Genomic DNA, 20,209 nt, shown 5'->3' on the forward strand with positions numbered 1-20,209 from the left:
TAATTTATTTGTCAAGGATAGTATGATAATAATACCTTTTGCAGATGTGTTTGATCTTACAAATTACTAACGGTGCTACTTTAAGGGTGGCAATTTGGAATTTGTAAAACCAGGGGTGGGAACCATCATTTCGCTTTACCTTGGGTGGGAACATGTTGTTTGCTCGTTTAATATTACTAAACTTCATGGTGGTATTTGTTATTAACCCAAAAACATTTCAAAAAAGAAAATTCAAAAGGAAGCAAGCAAAGTTAAAACAAGATTCAAAACAGCAAAGACTCAACAAATATTCAAGCTAAGAGAGAGAGAGAGAAATAGAAATAGAAACTCAATTGAAAATTACCCTTCGTTTCAAAATCAAACCTTCTAGTGAGAGAAAGAGAAGCAAAAAAATAAAAAAAAATAAAACAAAATTAAACACAGAGAACGAAAGAGCATCCTTTCTTCGTTTGTGGTTCTTTCTCCGTCGTCGTTTTGATCTTTCGATCTCTCCTGATCTTTCTCTCTCAAGCTTCGCCTCGCCTCCAGATCTCGCCGTTTCTGGTTGATCCCATCTCGATCTCTTTCAGCCTTACTGTTAACCTTAGATTCGATGGAGGCGATCGAGGAGTTGGCTCAGCTTGCCGAGTCGATGCGACAAGCGGCGGCGCTACTTGCCGACGAAGACGTTGACGAGAGTCCAAGCTCGAATTCTCGCCGGATTTCGGGACTTTTCTCACGTTGTGGCGCTTGGAATGTTGTAAGTTGAAGATTTTTAGTTTGTGGGTTGAAATTGATAGATCTTTGGTTTATTTGTTTGTATTTTATTGCGATCAAGTGAGTTTGAGTTCGAATTTGATTCCGTGAAGTTTGGGGGTTTTGGCTGAGTGGTAACGTTACTGGAACCTTGGTAACTTTGAATCCGAAAAATTCTATAAATGAATAGGGAGCGCCGGTAACTGTACTGTTATCGAGTGAGATCTTACTTTTGAGGTAAGGCAGCTAACGTTACCGGCGCCTTTAACTCTTAATAACATTAGATTGCATTTCCAGAAAATGAATGGGAGGGCCGGTAACGTTACCGAGGTCGAGTGGTTTTTTATTTTGAACTTGATTGTGCGAAGTTCAGGGATTATGTTGAGTTACTGAGGGATGACGTTACTCGTCACTTGGTAAGCGTTATATGTATTTCGAAATTACAATTGAGGCTGGTACCGTTGACTGGGAAAGTATGATTGGCTGAAGTTTTGTGATACATAATTATGAATCTGGATTGCATCAGTGATTTTTGAGTTTGAATTTAATTGTGTGAAGTTTGGGGGTTTATGTCAAGTCTGGTTACCTTACGCTCTGTATGGTATTGTTGCAATTAGTGATTGAAGAGGATTGTGAATCTGGATATTTACCTGTGTTTGTTGATTGATTTTGTTAGAGTTATGCTTTGACTTGTTTGTTTCTCTGACTTCTGTTTTTTTTTTTTTTTTTTTTTAAATATTGGGCAGGGTGCTGGTAAATCTGCCGTTTTGAACAGTTTGATTGGGCATCCAGTTTTGTTAGTTGGATTGCTCAGTTTTGTACCTTTATTTTTTTGGGGTTATGAAACGTGGTAGCTTTGTCTTTAATTCTGTTTTCTCTGTCCAGCCAACTGGTGAAAATGGTGCCACTCGACTCCAATAAGCATTGATTTACAGAAGATGGTTCTTTGAGCAGCAAATCAATTATTTTGCAAATTGACAATAATCGCAACAGGTTTTCTGCAAGTTAGTAACTCCACTTGATAGGTCTTCCTAGTTAGCCTATTTGTTTATAGATTTTCTTAAAGTTCATTTTGGGTGTGTATGGTTTTAGAGTTAGTATCAAACATCTGCTCTGAGGTTTTTTGTAATACCTCCTGGTTTCTATGGTTTTATTAGTGGAACTAGCCTCTTCTGTGGTGTCAACTGTATGTTGTCACAATCACTCCACGTATTTGAGAAAGTTGACATGTTAAATGTTCTGTAAAGGTTCTTTTTGAATTTTTTTAGTCTTAAGAAATAAAAATGTTTAAATGCATGAGGCCAAAATTGTACTTGTGCAGTTGATCCCTAAGGCAAATGAACTTGAAGAAGAGGTTAGTGATTTTGTTAGAACTTAGAAATACTGGGGAATGCTTGTGTAGGTTCATTTTAGACCTTTTTTTTTTTTTTTTTTTTTTTTTTTAACCAATTGTTTTTCTGCAGGTGCTTTAAGGCATTCTTTACAGGATAGGCTTAGTAAGAGTGCCTCAGGCAAGAGTCGGGATGAATATATTTTGAAGCTACGCACAAGTACAGGTTGGTATTTATAGTCTCCTATCTTGTGTATGCTGTGATCTCTGTTTCAAATGTTTTTTGTAGGCTTTAGAATTTCTAAATGAATAGTTGGCACAATTATTGTTATGTTGGTATTATGAATTGTTAACTCAGTATCTTGTTAAAACTTATAAATGTCCTGGAAGCATTAATGACATGTAATTAAAAGATAATGATAAATAGATGGGTCATTTGTTATTGCTATTAAGATAAAATATTTTGAGTGCAAATTTAGTGATTGAAGCCCCCCTAAACTTCTAGAGAATTGCAATAAGTATAAGATTTGTAAATTAAGTGATGGGTCATTTAGTTTACTGCTAAGAGGTAAAACCATCTGGCAGAATGTTCCTGTGAACACCAAACTAAATTAATTATGAAACTTCCGAATATCTTCTCTTGAATTTATGGTTTTTGAGTTGATTGCTGATATGGTCTTTAGATGACTTTTGATTTATTTTATGTCACTATATGAAGTTCTGGTTGTTTGATGATCAATCATTTATGTTTATGCGTACTTCCATGTAGAATCTATGTTAGGGATGAACTGTTACAGTAATGAAGGTACAATTTATATCTAATTTGGCAATCTGAATTTTTTGTTGTGTTGGCTGGTCAGATCTTTAAGAAATATCGGATTGCATGCAGCTTAAAGCTTGTGTGATCTGATGTTTAGATTTGCTGGATTTTAACTCCTATAGGCCCAACCTCTGTATTTTTGTTGTGATTTATAGTTATTGTGATTCAATCTATGCTGTGGTTTGTCTACATATTAGTATTAATTCCTTATTACATTTTGGTTGCTACGTCTCATGTTTTTGTCTAATTTGACTTTTGCAGCACCTCCCTTGAAGTTATTTGACTTACCTGGAATGGATCAAAGGTTATGGATGAGTCAATGGTGAGTGTCTGTTAATGGTTTTAGACCTGATCTGCATTATTAATTATCTGGCCCTGTAGTCATTATTGTTTTGATAGATGCTCTTTGCATGTATCTCAATGAAGGTTTATTTTGTTGCTCGTTTGCTTTTATTTAGTATGGTGAATAAATAATTACTAGGTTTTTTTTTTTGTGATTGTCACTTGCATAGGTTAGCGACTATGCTGAGCGCAATGATGCAATTTTATTAGTTTATTATTCCTGCTGCCCAAACACCTGAAATTTCTTCATCTCGAGCTCTCAGAATTGCCAAGGAGTATGATGGAGAAGGTAAATGGCTGTAATCTTTTATATCATTTTAAAATGTTCTTTAGGGTAAATGTTGAATTTTTTTCTCAGATGTTCTAGTTTTAATTTCTAAACTTCTATCCACTAATGCACGTCAGGCAGTACTCTTTGAAACTGTATGCACATCTATCCCTCCCTGTTTTCCCATCTCTTTGTACCTGTTTTTGCATTGGTTCTTTTATTTTATGTTAAGTAAATTGGGAACTTGCTATGTTAATGTTAGGAACCAGAACCATTGGTGTATAAGTAAAATAGATCAAGCTTCTGCGGATCCGAAAGCTCTCGCTGCTGTTCAGGCTCTCCTTTTAAACCAAGGTCCACCAAAAACAGCTGATATCCAATGGGTTGCATTAATTGGTCAATCAGTATCTATTGCTTCTGCTCAGTCTGGATCTGAGAGCTCCTTAGAAACTGCATGGAAGGCAGAGAGTGAAGTCTCAAATCCATACTGACTGGAGCCCCTCAAAGTAATTAGCAGAATAGCTTTGGTGGATGCTCTGGCGCAGCAGATTCGCAAGCGTATGAAAATCCGGTTCCAAACCTCCTCTCTGGGTAAATGTCTTACCACTTGCTGCATGACCAATTGAATTTCATCAATTTTTTTTGTTTATCTTTAATGGCGTATTCCATTTTGTGACACAAAATATATTGTTGCCTTTAGTTTTCCTGAAATGATTTCTTACAACTTCTTACTCGTGCTGAATTTTAGGATCTTGCATTGCAATCATAATAATTTAGCAAAGGCATTTCTTTACATTATTTTTGCCAGTTAAATCTCCTGAGTGAAATTTAGCTAAAGTCCCACTGAATCGTTAGACTTGGCCTGTATTGTGGACTATGACATTTTTGCTTCCGATTGCTGTTTGTTTGGTTCTTTATCTTGTAGAGTGCTCTGAAATTAATTGTTGCAGTTCAATGACCATACACAATTAAGCATAATGTTGTAACAATATAATTGTTACTCAGCTTAAGATTGGATGCAATCTATCTTCCTTCATCCAATGTATATCTTCAGTTACCCTAGTTCTTAACACCTTTATTCCTTCCATCTATGCAGGTTACAAGGAAGTCTCAAATAGTTCAGGATGAATTAGTTTCGTTGGTGAGCAGATGGTCCAAAGTGCTGAGGGCACAAGAGCTTTAGCTTTGGAACTTTGCCGTGAATTTGAAGATAAGTTTCTTCAACACATTACAACTGGTGAGGTGAGTTATATCTGTTTCTAAACTTTCTAAGCATTATATGTGTTCCTTATAGTTTTCTTGTGTGTGTTTATTTCAAATTGTTGTTCAGTCCACGCCTATTCATAATTTACATAATTTAAATTAAGAATTCAAGGAAAAAAATGACATAATTTGAGGAAAGTGTTATCACATGCCTTCTTTGTTTCACTAAAGTTACTTGCTCATTTATGTTTTGTGGGAGGCTTCTTAATGAATACTAAGAGGTCAAAGCTCTTCCTTCCTACTGGCTTTGAAGCTGGCAGGGTTGAGTGATCATATAGAAAGGATTTTTCAAACAAATCCTTCTCTGTTCCAGAGAGAAGGTGTTTTAAGTGTTGTGCTCCTTTTCTCTTTTGATTCATTTTTGGTACACAGATATTTAGGTGAGTTATGAGTTTTTCCTTTTGGTCCTCATGGACAGCTATTTCATATATATGTTAATTTTCTTATCTCTTTTCTAACCAAATGTCGTTGCTTATATCAAAAAATTAAAAAGAAATTACCGCTTGTTTTTACAGACAGTACTTTATTCTCTGAAGCACTTGTTTTTTTCCCAAATGCTTTGTTAGTTGATCAGTGTACCTATTGCATTAGTGAATGTTTTATATGATTTAGATCTTTGTAACAAAGGTGGGTGTATAAGGGACTTCAATGCTTGTAATTTGTTCCTCTTTTTATTATCGTATATGTTCCAGAGCATTCATAATTGAATAAATCTCGGGTAGATGTTAAATACCTATCTTCAGAAATATCAGCTGTGATAGCAATTTTTGGTTCCAGGGTTCCGGTGGAAGTTGTTGCAAGTTTTGAGGGACTTTTCCTAACAGGATCAAGCAGCTTCCTTTGGACAGACATTTCGACATCAATAACGTCAGAGGGTATGTTGCTGCTTCTTATACAATTCACTCATGTTATATAGGTGTAACTGTTTCAGGATTTACCAGTTATTAACCTTCTTATGTTCATTTCTATTAGATTGTGTTAGAAGCAGATGGTTATCACCCATATCTCATTCTCCTGAAAAGGTTTGAGATCTTTGATAAAAGGTGTCCTGGAGCTGGCAAAGACCATCCCGTCTTTGTGTTGAAGAGGTAATTGAACCGTGTCCTTCTAAGTGCCTTTAAATGCTCCCACCCATGTTACTTTTATCCCTTTTAAGGTGTTGGATGTTCATGACCATAATTAATTTCTTAGCTTCTGACCTGTTGATGGGATCTCCATTCTCTATCATAAGTTGTATGCTTCGTGTTGGATGCCTTTTATGGACATTCAAGTGGTAATTATCTTTCATGTTTTACACATTATCTTCTCTTTTACATTGTTATTCCAAGGTCACATGCTTACTGGCATGTACTTGTTCAATAAGATTTCTTTGGCTGTAATGGGTGTTTGCTAACTTTATTTGACTTGGAGTCAGAATTTAATTTTATAGGTACACGTATATTTTCTAACTGGATGACAGTGAAAATAATAACTTGTTCTTGTTTCTGTTGTTACTCATGAAAAACAGGTACACCGTGTCTTGGTTGATATAGTTTCTGCTTCTGCAAATGCTACTCCTGGCCTTGGAAGATACCCTCCCTTCAAGAGAGAGGTATGGCTATTCATCATGATGTCGCATTATCTGTGTGTCTGTATGATTTGAACTCTGCATGGTTGAAATCTTCTTTTCCTTCTCATAATGGTTGAATGATTTTGACCTTTCACAAGGTTGTGGCCATTGCAAGTGCTGCGCTAGATGAGTTTAAAAATGAAGCTAAAAAGATGGTGGTTGCACTTGTTGACATGGAGCGAGCTTTTGTCCCTCCCCAACACTTCATCCGTTTGGTGCAAAGGAGGTATTGTCAAAACATGTTTGGCTGTATACTGTATGAAATAATCATTATGGGTTCTTGCCAAGGTGCTATTGTTTAGATTCTTTCATTTTAGCTTAAAACTTTTGGTTGTAAGTTCCTCACTGTGGTATCAAAGCTTAGGTTGGCAAGGAGGTTTTGTATTTAAATCGTCCCTTTATTAATTAGATTAGGAGCAAGTTGGGCTTGTGTTTGATCAAATTTATTTATTTATTTATTTATTTATTTTTTTTTTTCTGGGTGTTTGGGTCTATTTGACAAGTCCATTATTTAATTTTTTCTTTGGATGTAAGGTGGTCTGTTATTGTATAATGACTATAGTTGGCCAATTCCTAGCAACCTAACCTTGTGGTTTTAATGACTTCTCAAAAGCATTGTATCTTTGGGGAGTTATTTTCCCCTCACTGCAGCTTATTTAAGTTCTCTTTGTTTTTATCAGGATGGAAAGACAGCGCCGAGAGGAGGAGGTGAAGAACCGATCTTCGAAGAAAGGACATGAGGCAGAGCAAGCAATACTGAACAGGGTAGGAGGTCCTTTGTGTGATTTAATCCAGTCTGACTTTAGAAAGATGAAAACATTGTGTAGGCGCTTAGTCCTGATTCTTAATGCAGTGTCTATCTTGCTTACTATTTATCTGTACATTTTCCTTTTAGGCAACTAGTCCACAAACAGGTGGTCAGCAAAGTGGTGGAAGTTTGAAATCAATGAAGGAGAAATCTGGTCAAGCAGAGAAAGAAACAAATGAGTCTTCTGCTTTAAAGACTGCTGGCCCGGAAGGAGAAATAACAGCAGGTTTGTGTGAAAACTGCCTGCATGATATTTCTGGAGATGTTAACGTTTAACCTTTTTGCATAAAGAGACTGCTTACGGGATGCAAACTTGAAAATCTGTGCTTGTTGCCCTAGACTACATGCTATTAAATGAATTAAATGGCCCTTGACCAATATCGAACTTCATATATCTTGCTACTAGGATTTTTTGATGTCTTTAAAATCTTTGCATGTATGGTAATATACTTTTTTCTACTCAAACTTTTTACAGACAAAGGTTGATAATCACTCCTTTGCTTGAAATTAGATGATTGGTTAAGGAGATCTTTTCATTTTTTTTTTCCGCCTGGAAGTTTATAAGCCTTTTAATGTTCAGGTTTTTTATTAAAGAAAAGTGCAAAAACCAATGGATGGAGCAAGCGATGGTTTGTTCTCAATGAGAAGACTGGAAAGGTTTGTAAGTAACATACTGCTACAGGTTTATTACAATATCCAAGCTTACATTTAGAGATGGATTATTTGGTGTTACTCAGATGTGCAAAATTTTGGATTGTACTCTATCATGATTTTGCATTAATCCTAGTCTCTTCAAGCAGACTTATTTTAATTTCTATGTCATATTTTACTATAAGGCCTTCTATATTTAAATATATTTTGGTTGGTTACTTACATGTTTTGATTTCTATTGGACCCACATTTTAAAGCTTTCTTCAAAATGGTGTAACATCTATACAAAATTGGTTAAATACTTTAGTGATTTTATAAAATGTGGAAAAATGACCATTCCCTTTATTTCTTATATCTTCCAAATCTAAGAAATACAAGATTCTTGAATGTATAGTTTATGTCTCAAGTAGAAAACTCATTTGATTGGTATGATATTTCTAGTATCCTTCTTTTCACAGCTTGGTTACACCAAGAAGCAGGAGGAAAGACATTTTCGCGGTGTTATCACTTTGGAGGTGTGCTTACCATCTTTCTGTTATAATTTTAATCTAAGATTATTTTTTCCATTATGAACATGCTGAAGCCTTTTTCATCATTTTGAGATTAATTACCATGTTGGACCTAGGGTGTGCTTCACATACCGAATTGGGACTAGATTAGTATTTCAATTATGTATTAGATTGGATTAGATTGCATAGGATTGTATAGTTTATTACTATGTTTGGTGCGACAGTGGAGTAAATAGGTACATACAATATAATTAAATTATATATAATAAAAAATTTAAAACATACAATATAATTAAATTATATATAATAAAAAATTTAAACTCCCCACAATAATTGATTTTTAAAATAATATAAATATTTGTTAATTAAAATTTATTTTGTAAATATTTAGTTTATATATAATTTATTATTTCCCTTTCCCTATTTTTGTAAAGTTAAATTTTAATTTATTATAATTTTTTTTTCATAATTATTCATTTTAAGTTTAATTATTTATATAATTTAAATTAGTTAATTAGATTTTGAAAATAATGTAGCAGGCACACTAAATAGAACCGCATCCCCCACGGGTTTATTTCATGTGCCTGTGATAGGATTTTGGACTGAAATCAGTCCACACCTATCCCACAGGAACAATGCCACATCGGCTTAAAGTGTTTTCCTACTGTAGCGCTGCTGTTTTGGAAATTATAGCAGTGCAATACTATTAAACAAACACACCTTGGGAGGATATGTAAGAGCTTTTCCTTGTTATCGTAAATAATGTCATTACTATTCAAATTCTCTTAAAATTGAACAGTGACATAAATTTAGTGTACAGCATTGAAAGTTCAGAATATTAGAATGGATATAAAGATCATGTATCATGGATGCATCTTAATATGATCAACCTCGATTTATGGCATGAATGCATATATACTGATGTCCAAAGGTATCAGTTGGCATAACACTAACAGTATCTATGTGCATTTTTTACCTTTTTCTGCAAGTCTTTACTAGATCAATTGTAATTTCTTTTTGATCCATATAGGGTTGTGTGCACAACACTGGCAGGTGTGGTTGGTATTGATTTGTATTTGAATGTCATAGCATAGGGAGGTTACATTTTTTGAATTTTTCCAAGTCTGTATTCCGGCTGCTACAAAACAGTATTTATGAAGCTAGCATCCATTTCATTCAATGCTAGATTTTTGTTTGGACTGTTCATTATATTCTTGCCAACAGATGTGCGCATACCTGTGCAGGAATGTAATATTGAAGAGGTTCCAGATGAGGAGGAACCTCCCTCAAAAGGTTCAAAAGATAAAAAGGCTAATGGACCAGATTCAGGGAAAGCAGCCAGTTTAGTCTTCAAGTTAACTAGCAAGGTTCAATATAAAACTGTTTTGAAAGGTACTCTTCCTAATATAAAATAGTAGGGCAGTGAATTCTATCCCATTTTGTTTTGCGTCAGCTGACTTTGAAATCAAACTTCATTTATCTTGCAGCGCACAGTGCTGTTGTTTTGAAGGCAGAAAGTATGGCTGATAAGGTTGAATGGATAAACAAGATAACCAAAGTTATTCAGTCTAGAGGAGGACAAGTAATAGGTGCATCCACTGAAGGTGGTCATTCCATGCGACATAGTCTTTCTGATGGTTCTCTTGTGAGTTTACACTCTTTGGCTCAAACATTAAATTGCTGTCATTGTACTTTGGCTTCGTTTTATATTATTCTTCCACTTGGAATTCTTTAGCATGCACATGGAAAATGTGGTAGGATTCCTTAAGATATAATTATTTTTGTGGTTTTGTGCAGGATACGATGGCCAGAAGACCGGCTGACCCTGAAGAAGAACTTCGATGGATGTCTCAAGAAGTACGTGGTTATGTGGAAGCAGTTTTGAATAGTTTGGCTGCTAATGTGCCCAAGGTTGGCTTGATTATTCAACTTTCCAGTTTTTCATCCTTATAGTTGGCTTCTATTATATGTTTTAATACCTTATTTGATTGGTGGAGCAGGCAGTTGTTCTTTGCCAAGTCGAGAAAGCAAAGGAAGACATGCTAAATCAGTTATATAGCTCTGTCAGGTTGAAGTCTTTCTCATTTCATTCTGCTTTCTTTCTTTATAGGAAGTTTACTTTATTACTTTTTAGCACAAATACCCTGACTGGCTGCCTTATTTTTTCCTGCTTGTTCTGATTCTCCATCATTTCTTTTTTATTATGTGGGCTTAAAATGTGTATAGTTTAATGTATTAAAAAAATAATTTTTTTTTCTTGCAAAGAGAACNTAAGATTATTTTTTCCATTATGAACATGCTGAAGCCTTTTTCATCATTTTGAGATTAATTACCATGTTGGACCTAGGGTGTGCTTCACATACCGTATTGGGACTAGATTAGTATTTCAATTATGAATTAGATTGGATTAGATTGCATAGGATTGTATAGTTTATTACTATGTTTGGTGCGACAGTGGAGTAAATAGGTACATACAATATAATTAAATTATATATAATAAAAAATTTAAAACATACAATATAATTAAATTATATATAATAAAAAATTTAAACTCCCCACAATAATTGATTTTTAAAATAATATAAATATTTGTTAATTAAAATTTATTTTGTAAATATTTAGTTTATATATAATTTATTATTTCCCTTTCCTTATTTTTGTAAAGTTAAATTTTAATTTATTATAATTTTTTTTTCATAATTATTCATTTTAAGTTTAATTATTTATATAATTTAAATTAGTTAATTAGATTTTGAAAATAATGTAGCAGGCACACTAAATAGAACCGCATCCCCCACGGGTTTATTTCATGTGCCTGTGATAGGATTTTGGACTGAAATCAGTCCACGCCTATCCCACAGGAACAATGCCACATCGGCTTAAAGTGTTTTCCTACTGTAGCGCTGCTGTTTTGGAAATTATAGCAGTGCAATACTATTAAACAAACACACCTTGGGAGGATATGTAAGAGCTTTTCCTTGTTATCGTAAATAATGTCGTCACTATTCAAATTCTCTTAAAATTGAACAGTGACATAAACTTAGTGTACAGCATTGAAAGATCAGAATATTAGAATGGATATAAAGATCATATATCATGGATGCATCTTAATATGATCAACCTCGATTTATGGCATGACTGCATATATACTGATGTTCAAAGGCATCAGTTGGCATAACACTAACAGTATCTATGTGCATTTTTTACCTTTTTTCTGCAAGTCTTGACTAGATCAATTGTAATTTCCTTTTGATCCATATAGGGTTGTGTGCACAACACTGGCAGGTGTGGTTGGTATTGATTTGTATTTGAATGTCATAGCATAGGGAGGTTACATTTTTTGAATTTTTCCAAGTCTCTATTCTGGCTGCTACAAAACAGTATTTATGAAGCTAGCATCCATTTCATTCAATGCTAGATTTTTGTTTGGACTGTTCATTATATTCTTGCCAACAGATGTGCGCATACCTGTGCAGGAATGTAATATTGAAGAGGTTCCAGATGAGGAGGAACCTCCCTCAAAAGGTTCAAAAGATAAAAAGGCTAATGGACCAGATTCAGGGAAAGCAGCCAGTTTAGTCTTCAAGTTAACTAGCAAGGTTCAATATAAAACTGTTTTGAAAGGTACTCTTCCTAATATAAAATAGTAGGGCAGTGAATTCTATCCCATTTTGTTTTGCGTCAGCTGACTTTGAAATCAAACTTCATTTATCTTGCAGCGCACAGTGCTGTTGTTTTGAAGGCAGAAAGTATGGCTGATAAGGTTGAATGGATAAACAAGATAACCAAAGTTATTCAGTCTAGAGGAGGACAAGTAATAGGTGCATCCACTGAAGGTGGTCATTCCATGCGACATAGTCTTTCTGATGGTTCTCTTGTGAGTTTACACTCTTTGGCTCAAACATTAAATTGCTGTCATTGTACTTTGGCTTCGTTTTATATTATTCTTCCACTTGGAATTCTTTAGCATGCACATGGAAAATGTGGTAGGATTCCTTAAGATATAATTATTTTTGTGGTTTTGTGCAGGATACGATGGCCAGAAGACCGGCTGACCCTGAAGAAGAACTTCGATGGATGTCTCAAGAAGTACGTGGTTATGTGGAAGCAGTTTTGAATAGTTTGGCTGCTAATGTGCCCAAGGTTGGCTTGATTATTCAACTTTCCAGTTTTTCATCCTTATAGTTGGCTTCTATTATATGTTTTAATACCTTATTTGATTGGTGGAGCAGGCAGTTGTTCTTTGCCAAGTCGAGAAAGCAAAGGAAGACATGCTAAATCAGTTATATAGCTCTGTCAGGTTGAAGTCTTTCTCATTTCATTCTGCTTTCTTTCTTTATAGGAAGTTTACTTTATTACTTTTTAGCACAATTACCCTGACTGGCTGCCTTATTTTTTCCTGCTTGTTCTGATTCTCCATCATTTCTTTTTTATTATGTGGGCTTAAAATGTGTATAGTTTAATGTATTAAAAAAATAATTTTTTTTTCTTGCAAAGAGAACTTATGCTTTTTTTCTTTTCTTTTTAATTTTACCTGGTAGTGCACAAAGCACAGCAAGGATTGAACAGCTACTTCAGGAGGACCAGAATGTGAAGCGTAGAAGGGAACGCTATCAGAAACAATCCTCACTTCTTTCTAAACTAACACGCCAACTTAGCATTCATGACAACCGGGCAGCTGCTTCCTCTAGCTGGTCAAATGGTGATAGTGTAGCAGGTATGTGAGGATATCTTGGCTTTGCAGTGTAAAAACCTTTTCTTTCATGAAGAGAAAAAGGGAAAAAAGCGAGTTTGTTTAATATTTTATCTTGAAGTGAGTGATTTCTATGAGATTCCCATTGATCTTATGTGATGATAAAAGTGTGGGACTGGCTAGTTCAGTTCCTATTGTCTTTTCTGCAAGAGGCTAGAGATCAAATTTACCTAAAATCATTCTTTTTTCTTTTTCGGGAGTGTGGTATCCCCATACGGGGTAAAATTGTCATGATAATCGCGATATCTATATATTCAGTAGCTTTCTATACTTTGATAAAAAAATTGAGATCTTCACATTATAATCTTTGGGTTGTCTAATTTGCAGAAAGCAGCCCAAGAACAAGTTCTGCTTCAGGTGATGACTGGAGATCTGCATTTGATGCAGCCGCAAATGGACCTTCAGGTGGTTCCTTTGGTAGCTACTCTCGGTCGGCATCCAATGGTCACAGTCGGCGTTACAGTTCACCAGTCGAGAATGGTGATGTGAACTCCGGTTCAAACTCAAGCAGTCGTCGTACTCCTAACCGGTTACCGCCAGCACCACCACAGCAGTCTGGTTCTTCAGGTTACAAATACTTTTAAATGGCTGACAGAAATATTCATATATTCACTGCATTTTTAGTGGCTGAGGCCCCACTAACCACTCCATGCTTCCAGCATTTTGTGGTTTCAGATTATTACTTGAGAATATCTTTAGAAGAGGGTGTTTTGTGTACATAGTACTACAGTTCATGAATATTGGGTTTTTACGGCTTGCCCTAGTTTCAGAACGATGGATTCAATGTGTATTGAAATCCATTTATCATATTCTTCTATTCATTTTTCTCTTCCTTTTAAAGTTTCGTAGTTTTCATTATTATTCCTTCCCCCATTTTTGGACCTGATAGTTGTATTTTGCTTGTATCATTTTCCGGTTATATACTTTTGGCTTCGGATGGTTGTGTAATATTTGCAACATTCTTGTAAGGGGAGGGATTATATTACATTTGCCTAGTCTTGAAATATTCTCTCTCAAGTTTATCGTGCTACTACGATGGAAAGATTCAACTGATTTTTCTTCTTTATTCTGGTTTATTCCTGTTATCGATTGCATGCAAGCTTAAAGCTTGTGTGATCTGATGTTTAGAGTTTGCTGGATTTTAACTCCTATTGGGCCCAACCTCTGTATTTTTTGTTGTGATTTATAGTTATGTGATTCAATCTATGCTGTGGTTGTCTCATATTAGTAGATTATTCCTTATTACATTTTGGTTGCTACGTCTCATGTTTTTGTCTAATTTGACTTTTGCAGCACCTCCCTTGAAGTTAGTTGACTTACCTGGAATGGATCAAAGGATTATGGATGATCAATGGTGAGTGTCTGTTAATGGTTTTAGACCTGATCTGCATTATTATTATCTGGCCCTGTAGTCATTATTGTTTTGATAGATGCTCTTTGCATGTATCCAATGAAGGTTAATTTGTTTCTTTTTGCTTTTATTTAGTATGGTGAATAAATATTATAGGTTTTTTTGTGATGTCACCTTGCATAGGTTAGCGACTATGCTGAGCGCAATGATGCATTTTATTAGTTTATTCCTGCTGCCAAACACCTGAAATTTCTTCATCTCGAGCTCTCAGAATTGCCAAGGAGTATGATGGAGAAGGTAAATGGCTGTAATCTTTTATATCATTTTAAAATGTTTCTTTAGGGTAAATGTTGAATTTTTTTCTCAGATGTTCTAGTTTTAATTTCATAAACTTCTATCCACTAATGCAGTCAGGCAGTACTCTTTGAAACTGTATGCACATCTATTCCCTCCCTGTTTCCCATCTCTTTGTCCCTGTTTTTGCATTGGTTTCTTATTTATTTGTTAAGTAAATTGGGAACTTGCTATGTTATGTTAGGAACCAGAACCATTGGTGTAATAAGTAAAATAAGATCAGCTTCTGCGGACCCGAAAGCTCTCGCTGCTGTTCAGGCTCTCCTTTTAAACCAAGGTCCACCAAAAACAGCTGATATCCAATGGGTTGCATTAATTGGTCAATCAGTATCTATTGCTTCTGCTCAGTCTGGATCTGAGAGCTCCTTAGAAACTGCATGGAAGGCAGAAGTGAAAGTCTCAAATCCTACTGACTGGAGCCCCCAAAGTAAATTAGGCAGAATAGCTTTGGTGGATGCTCTGCGCAGCAGATTCGCAAGCGTATGAAAATCCGGTTCCAAACCTCCTCTCTGGGTAAATGTCTTCCACTTGCTGCATGACCAATGAATTTCATCAATTTTTTTGTTTATCTTTAATGGCGTATTCCATTTGTGACACAAAATATAGGTTGCCTTTAGTTTTCCTGAAAATGATTTCTTACAACTCTTACTTGTGCTGAAATTTTAGGATCTTGCATTGCAATCATAATAATTTAGCAAAAGGCATTTCTTTACATTATTTTTGCCAGTTAATCTCTGAGTGAAATTTAGCTAAAGTCCCCTGAATCGTTAGACTTTGGCCTGTATTTGTGGACTATGACATTTTTGCTTCTGATTGCTGTTTGTTTGTTCTTTATCTTGTAGAGTGCTCTGAAATTATTGTTGCAGTTCAATGACCTACACAATTAAGCATAATGTTGTAACAATATAATTGTTACTCAGCTTAAGATTGGATGCATACTATCTTCCTTCATCCAATGTATATCTTCAGTTACCCTAGTTCTTAACACCTTTATTCCTTCCATCAATGCAGGTTACAAGGGAAGTCTCAAATGTTCAGGATGAATTAGTACGGCTTGGTGAGCAGATGGTCCAAAGTGCTGAGGCACAAGAGCTTAGCTTTGGAACTTTGCCGTGAATTGAAGATAAGTTTCTTCAACACATTACAACTGGTGAGGTGAGTTATATCTGTTTCTGAAACTTTCTAAGCATTATATGTGTTTCCTTATAGTTTTCTTGTGTGTTTTTATTTCAAATTGTTGTTCAGTCCACGCCTATATAATTTACATATTTAAATTAGAATTCAAGGAAAAAAATACATAATGAGGAAAGTGTTATCACATGCCTTCTTTGTTTCACTAAAGTTACTTGCTCATTTATTGTTTTGTGAGGCTTCTTAATGAATACTAAGGTTCAAAGCTCTTCCTTCCTACTGGCTTTGAAGCTGCAAGGGTTAGAGTGTCTATAAAGGATTTTTCAAACAAATCCTTCTCTGTTCCGAGAGAAAGTGTTTTAAGTGTTGTGCTCTTTTCTCTTTGATTCAGTTTTGTCACCAGATATTAGGTGAGTTATTGTTTTCCTTTGGTCCTCATGGACAGCTATTCATATATATGTTAATTTTCTTATCTCTTTTGCTAACCAAATGTGTTGCTTATATCAAAAATTAAAAAGAAAATTACCGCTTGTTTACAGACAGTACTTTATTCCTGAAGCACTTGTTTTTTTCCAAATGCTTTGTTAGTTGATCAGTGTACCTATGCATTGGTAGGTTTTATATATTTAGATCTTTAAACAAGTGGGTGTAGTGGGACTTCAATGCTTGTAATTATGTTCTCTTTTATTATGTATATGTTCCAGAGCATTCATAATTAATAAATCCGGGTAGATGTATGAAATACCTATCTTCAGAAATATCAGCTGTGATAGCAATTTTGGTTCCAGGGTTCCGGTTGGAAATTGTTGCAAGTTTTAGGGGACTTTTCCTAACAGGATCAGCAGCTTCCTTTGGACAGACATTTCGACATCAATCAGTCAAGAGGGTATGTTCTGCTTCTTATACAATTCACCTATGTATATAGGTGTACTGTTTCAGGATTTACCAGTTATTAACCTTCTTATGTTCATTGCTATTAGATTGTGTTAGAAGCAGATGGTTATCAACCATATCCATTCTCCTGAAAAAGGTTTGAGATCTTGATAAAAGGTGTCCTGGAGCTGGCAAAAGAACCATCCCGTCTTTTGTTGAAGAGGTAATTGAACCGTGTCTTCTAAGTGCCTTTAAATGCTCCCACCCATGTTACTTTATCCCTTTTAAGGTGTTGGATGTTCATGACCTAATTAATTTCTTAGCTCTGACCTGTTGTGGGATCTCCATTCTCTATCATAAGTTGTATGCTTCGTGTTGGATGCCTTTTATGGACATTCAAGTGGTAATTATCTTTCATGTTTTACACATTACCTTCTCTTACATTGTTATTCCAAGGCACATGCTTACTGGTGTGTACTGTCAATGATTTCTTTGGCTGTAATGGTGTTTGCTAACTTATTGACTTGGAGTCAGAATTTAATTTTATAGTACACGTATATTTTCTAATGGATGACAGTGAAAATATAACTTTCTTGTTTTGTTGTCTCGAAAACAGGTACACCGTGTCTTGGTTGATATAGTTTCTGCTTCTGCAAATGCTACTCCTGGCCTTGAAGATACCCTCCCTTCAAGAGAGAGGTTGGCTATTCATCATGAGTCGCATTATCTGTGTGTCTGTATGATTTGAACTCTGCATGGTTGAAATCTTCTTTTCCTTCTCATAATGGTGAATGATTTTGACCTTTCACAAGGTTGTGCCATTGCAAGTGCTGCGCTAGATGAGTTTAAAATGAAGCAAAAAGATGGTGGTTGCACTTGTTGACATGGAGCGAGCTTTTGTCCCTCCCCAACACTTCATCCGTTTGGTGCAAAGGAGGTATTGCAAAACATGTTTGCTGTATACTGTATGAAATATCATTGGGTTCTTGCCAAGGTGCTATTGTTTAGATTCTTTCATTTAGCTTAAAACTTTTTGTGTAAGTTCCTCACTTGTATCAAAGCTAGGTTGGCAAGGAGGTTTTGTATTTAAATCTCCCTTATTAATTAGATTAGAGCAGTTGGCTTGTGTTTGATCAAATTTTTTTTTTTTTCCTGGGTGTTGGTCTATTGACAAGTCCTTATTTAATTTTTCTTTGGATGTAAGGTGGTCTGTTATTGTATAATGACTATAGTTGGCCAATTCCTAGCAACCTAACCTTGTGGTTTTAATGACTTCTCAAAAGATTGTATCTTTGGGGAGTTATTTTCCCCTCTCTGCAGCTTATTTAAGTTCTCTTTGTTTTATCAGGATGAAAGACAGCGCCGAGAGGAGGAGGTGAAGAACCGATCTTCGAAGAAAGGACATGAGCAAGCAAGCAATACTGAACAGGGTAGGAGGTCCTTTGTGTGATTTAATCCAGTCTGACTTTAGAAAGATGAAAACATGGTGTAGCGCTTAGTCCTGTATCTTAATGCAGTGTCCATCTTGCTTACTATTTATCTGTACATTTTCCTTTTAGGCAACTAGTCCACAAACAGGTGGTCAGCAAAGTGGTGGAAGTTTGAAATCAATGAAGGAGAAATCTGGTCAAGCAGAGAAAGAAACAAATGAGTCTTCTGCTTTAAAGACTGCTGGCCCGGAAGAGAAATAACGGCGGTTTGTGTGAAAACTGCCTGCATGATATTTCTGGAGATGTTAACGTTTAACCTTTTGCATAAAGGACTGCTTACGGGATGCAAACTTGAAATCTGTCTTTTGCCCTAGACTACATGCTATAATGAATTAAATGGCCTGACCAATATCGAACTTCATATATCTTGCTACTAGATTTTTTGATGTCTTTAAATCTTTGCATGTATGGTAATATACTTTTTCTACTCAACTTTTACAGACAAAGGTTGATAATCACTCCTTTGCTTGAAATTGATGATTGGTTAAGGAGATCTTTTCATTTTTTTTTTCCGCTAGAAGTTTATAACCTTTTAATGTTCAGGTTTTTTTTAAGAAAAGTGCAAAAACCATGGATGGAGCAAGCGATGGTTTGTTCTCAATGAGAAGACTGGAAAGGTTTGTAAGTAACATACTGCTACAGGTTTATTCAATATCCAAGCTTACATTTAGAGATGGATTATTTGGTGTACTCAGATGTGCAAAATTTGGATTGTACTCTATCATGATTTTGCATAATCCTAGTCTCTCAAGCAGACTTATTTTAATTTCTATGTCATATTTTACTATAAGGCCTTCATATTTAATATATTTTGTTGGTTACTTACATGTTTTGATTTCATTGGACCCACATTTTAAAGCTTTCTCAAAATGGTGTAACATCTATACAAAATTGGTTAAATACTTTAGTGATTTTATAAAATGTGGAAAAAGACCATTCCCTTTATTTCTTTATCTTCCAAATCTAAGAATACAAGATTCTGAATGTATAGTTTATGTCTCAAGTAAAAACTCATTTAATTGGTATGATATTCTAGTATCCTTCTTTTCACAGCTTGGTTACACAAGAAGCAGGAGGAAAGACATTTTCGCGGTGTTATCACTTTGGAGGTGTGCTTACCATCTTTCTGTTAAATTTTAATCTAAGATTATTTTTTCCATTATGAACATGCTGAAGCCTTTTTCATCATTTTGAGATTAATTACCATGTTGGACCAGGGTGTGCTTCACATACCGTATGGGACTAGATTAGTATTTCAATTATGAATTAGATTGGATTAGATTGCATAGGATTGTATAGTTTATTACTATGTTTGGTGCGACAGTGGAGTAAATAGGTACATACAATATAATTAAATTATATATAATAAAAAATTAAACATACATTAAATAAAAAAATTTAACTCCCACAATAATTGATTTTTAAAATAATATAATATTTGTTAATTAAAATTTATTTTGTAAATATTTGTTTATATATATTTTATTTTTCCCTTTCCTATTTTTGTAAAGTTAAATTTAATTTATTATAATTTTTTTCATAATTATTCATTTTAAGTTTAATTATTATATATTTAAATTAGTTAATTAGATTTTGAAAATATGTAGCAGGCACACTAAATAGACCCCCATCCCCACGGTTTATTTCATGTGCCTGTGATAGGATTTGGACTGAAATCAGTCCACCCTATCCCCAGGAACAATGCCACATCGGCTTAAAGTGTTTTCCTACTGTAGCGCTGCTGTTTTGGAAATTATAGCAGTGCAATACTATTAACAAACACACCTTGGGAGGATATGTAGAGCTTTTCCTTGTTATCGTAAATAATGTCTACTATTCAAATTCTCTAAAATTGAACAGTGACATAAATTAGTGTACAGCATTGAAAGTCAATATTAGAATGGATTAAAGATCATATATCA

General features: G+C 34.9%; 2 pseudogenes; both read left to right on the forward strand.

Annotated features, from left to right (window-relative positions):
- The first annotated feature begins 267 nt into the window (after positions 1-267).
- On the forward strand, positions 268-14,168 carry LOC116118760 (annotated as a pseudogene).
- Positions 13,673-19,420, forward strand: LOC116118768 (annotated as a pseudogene).
- The last annotated feature ends 789 nt before the right edge of the window (positions 19,421-20,209 follow it).

Source organism: Pistacia vera, unplaced genomic scaffold, assembly GCF_008641045.1.
Source record: "Pistacia vera cultivar Batoury unplaced genomic scaffold, PisVer_v2 Contig859, whole genome shotgun sequence".
NCBI lineage: Eukaryota > Viridiplantae > Streptophyta > Magnoliopsida > Sapindales > Anacardiaceae > Pistacia > Pistacia vera.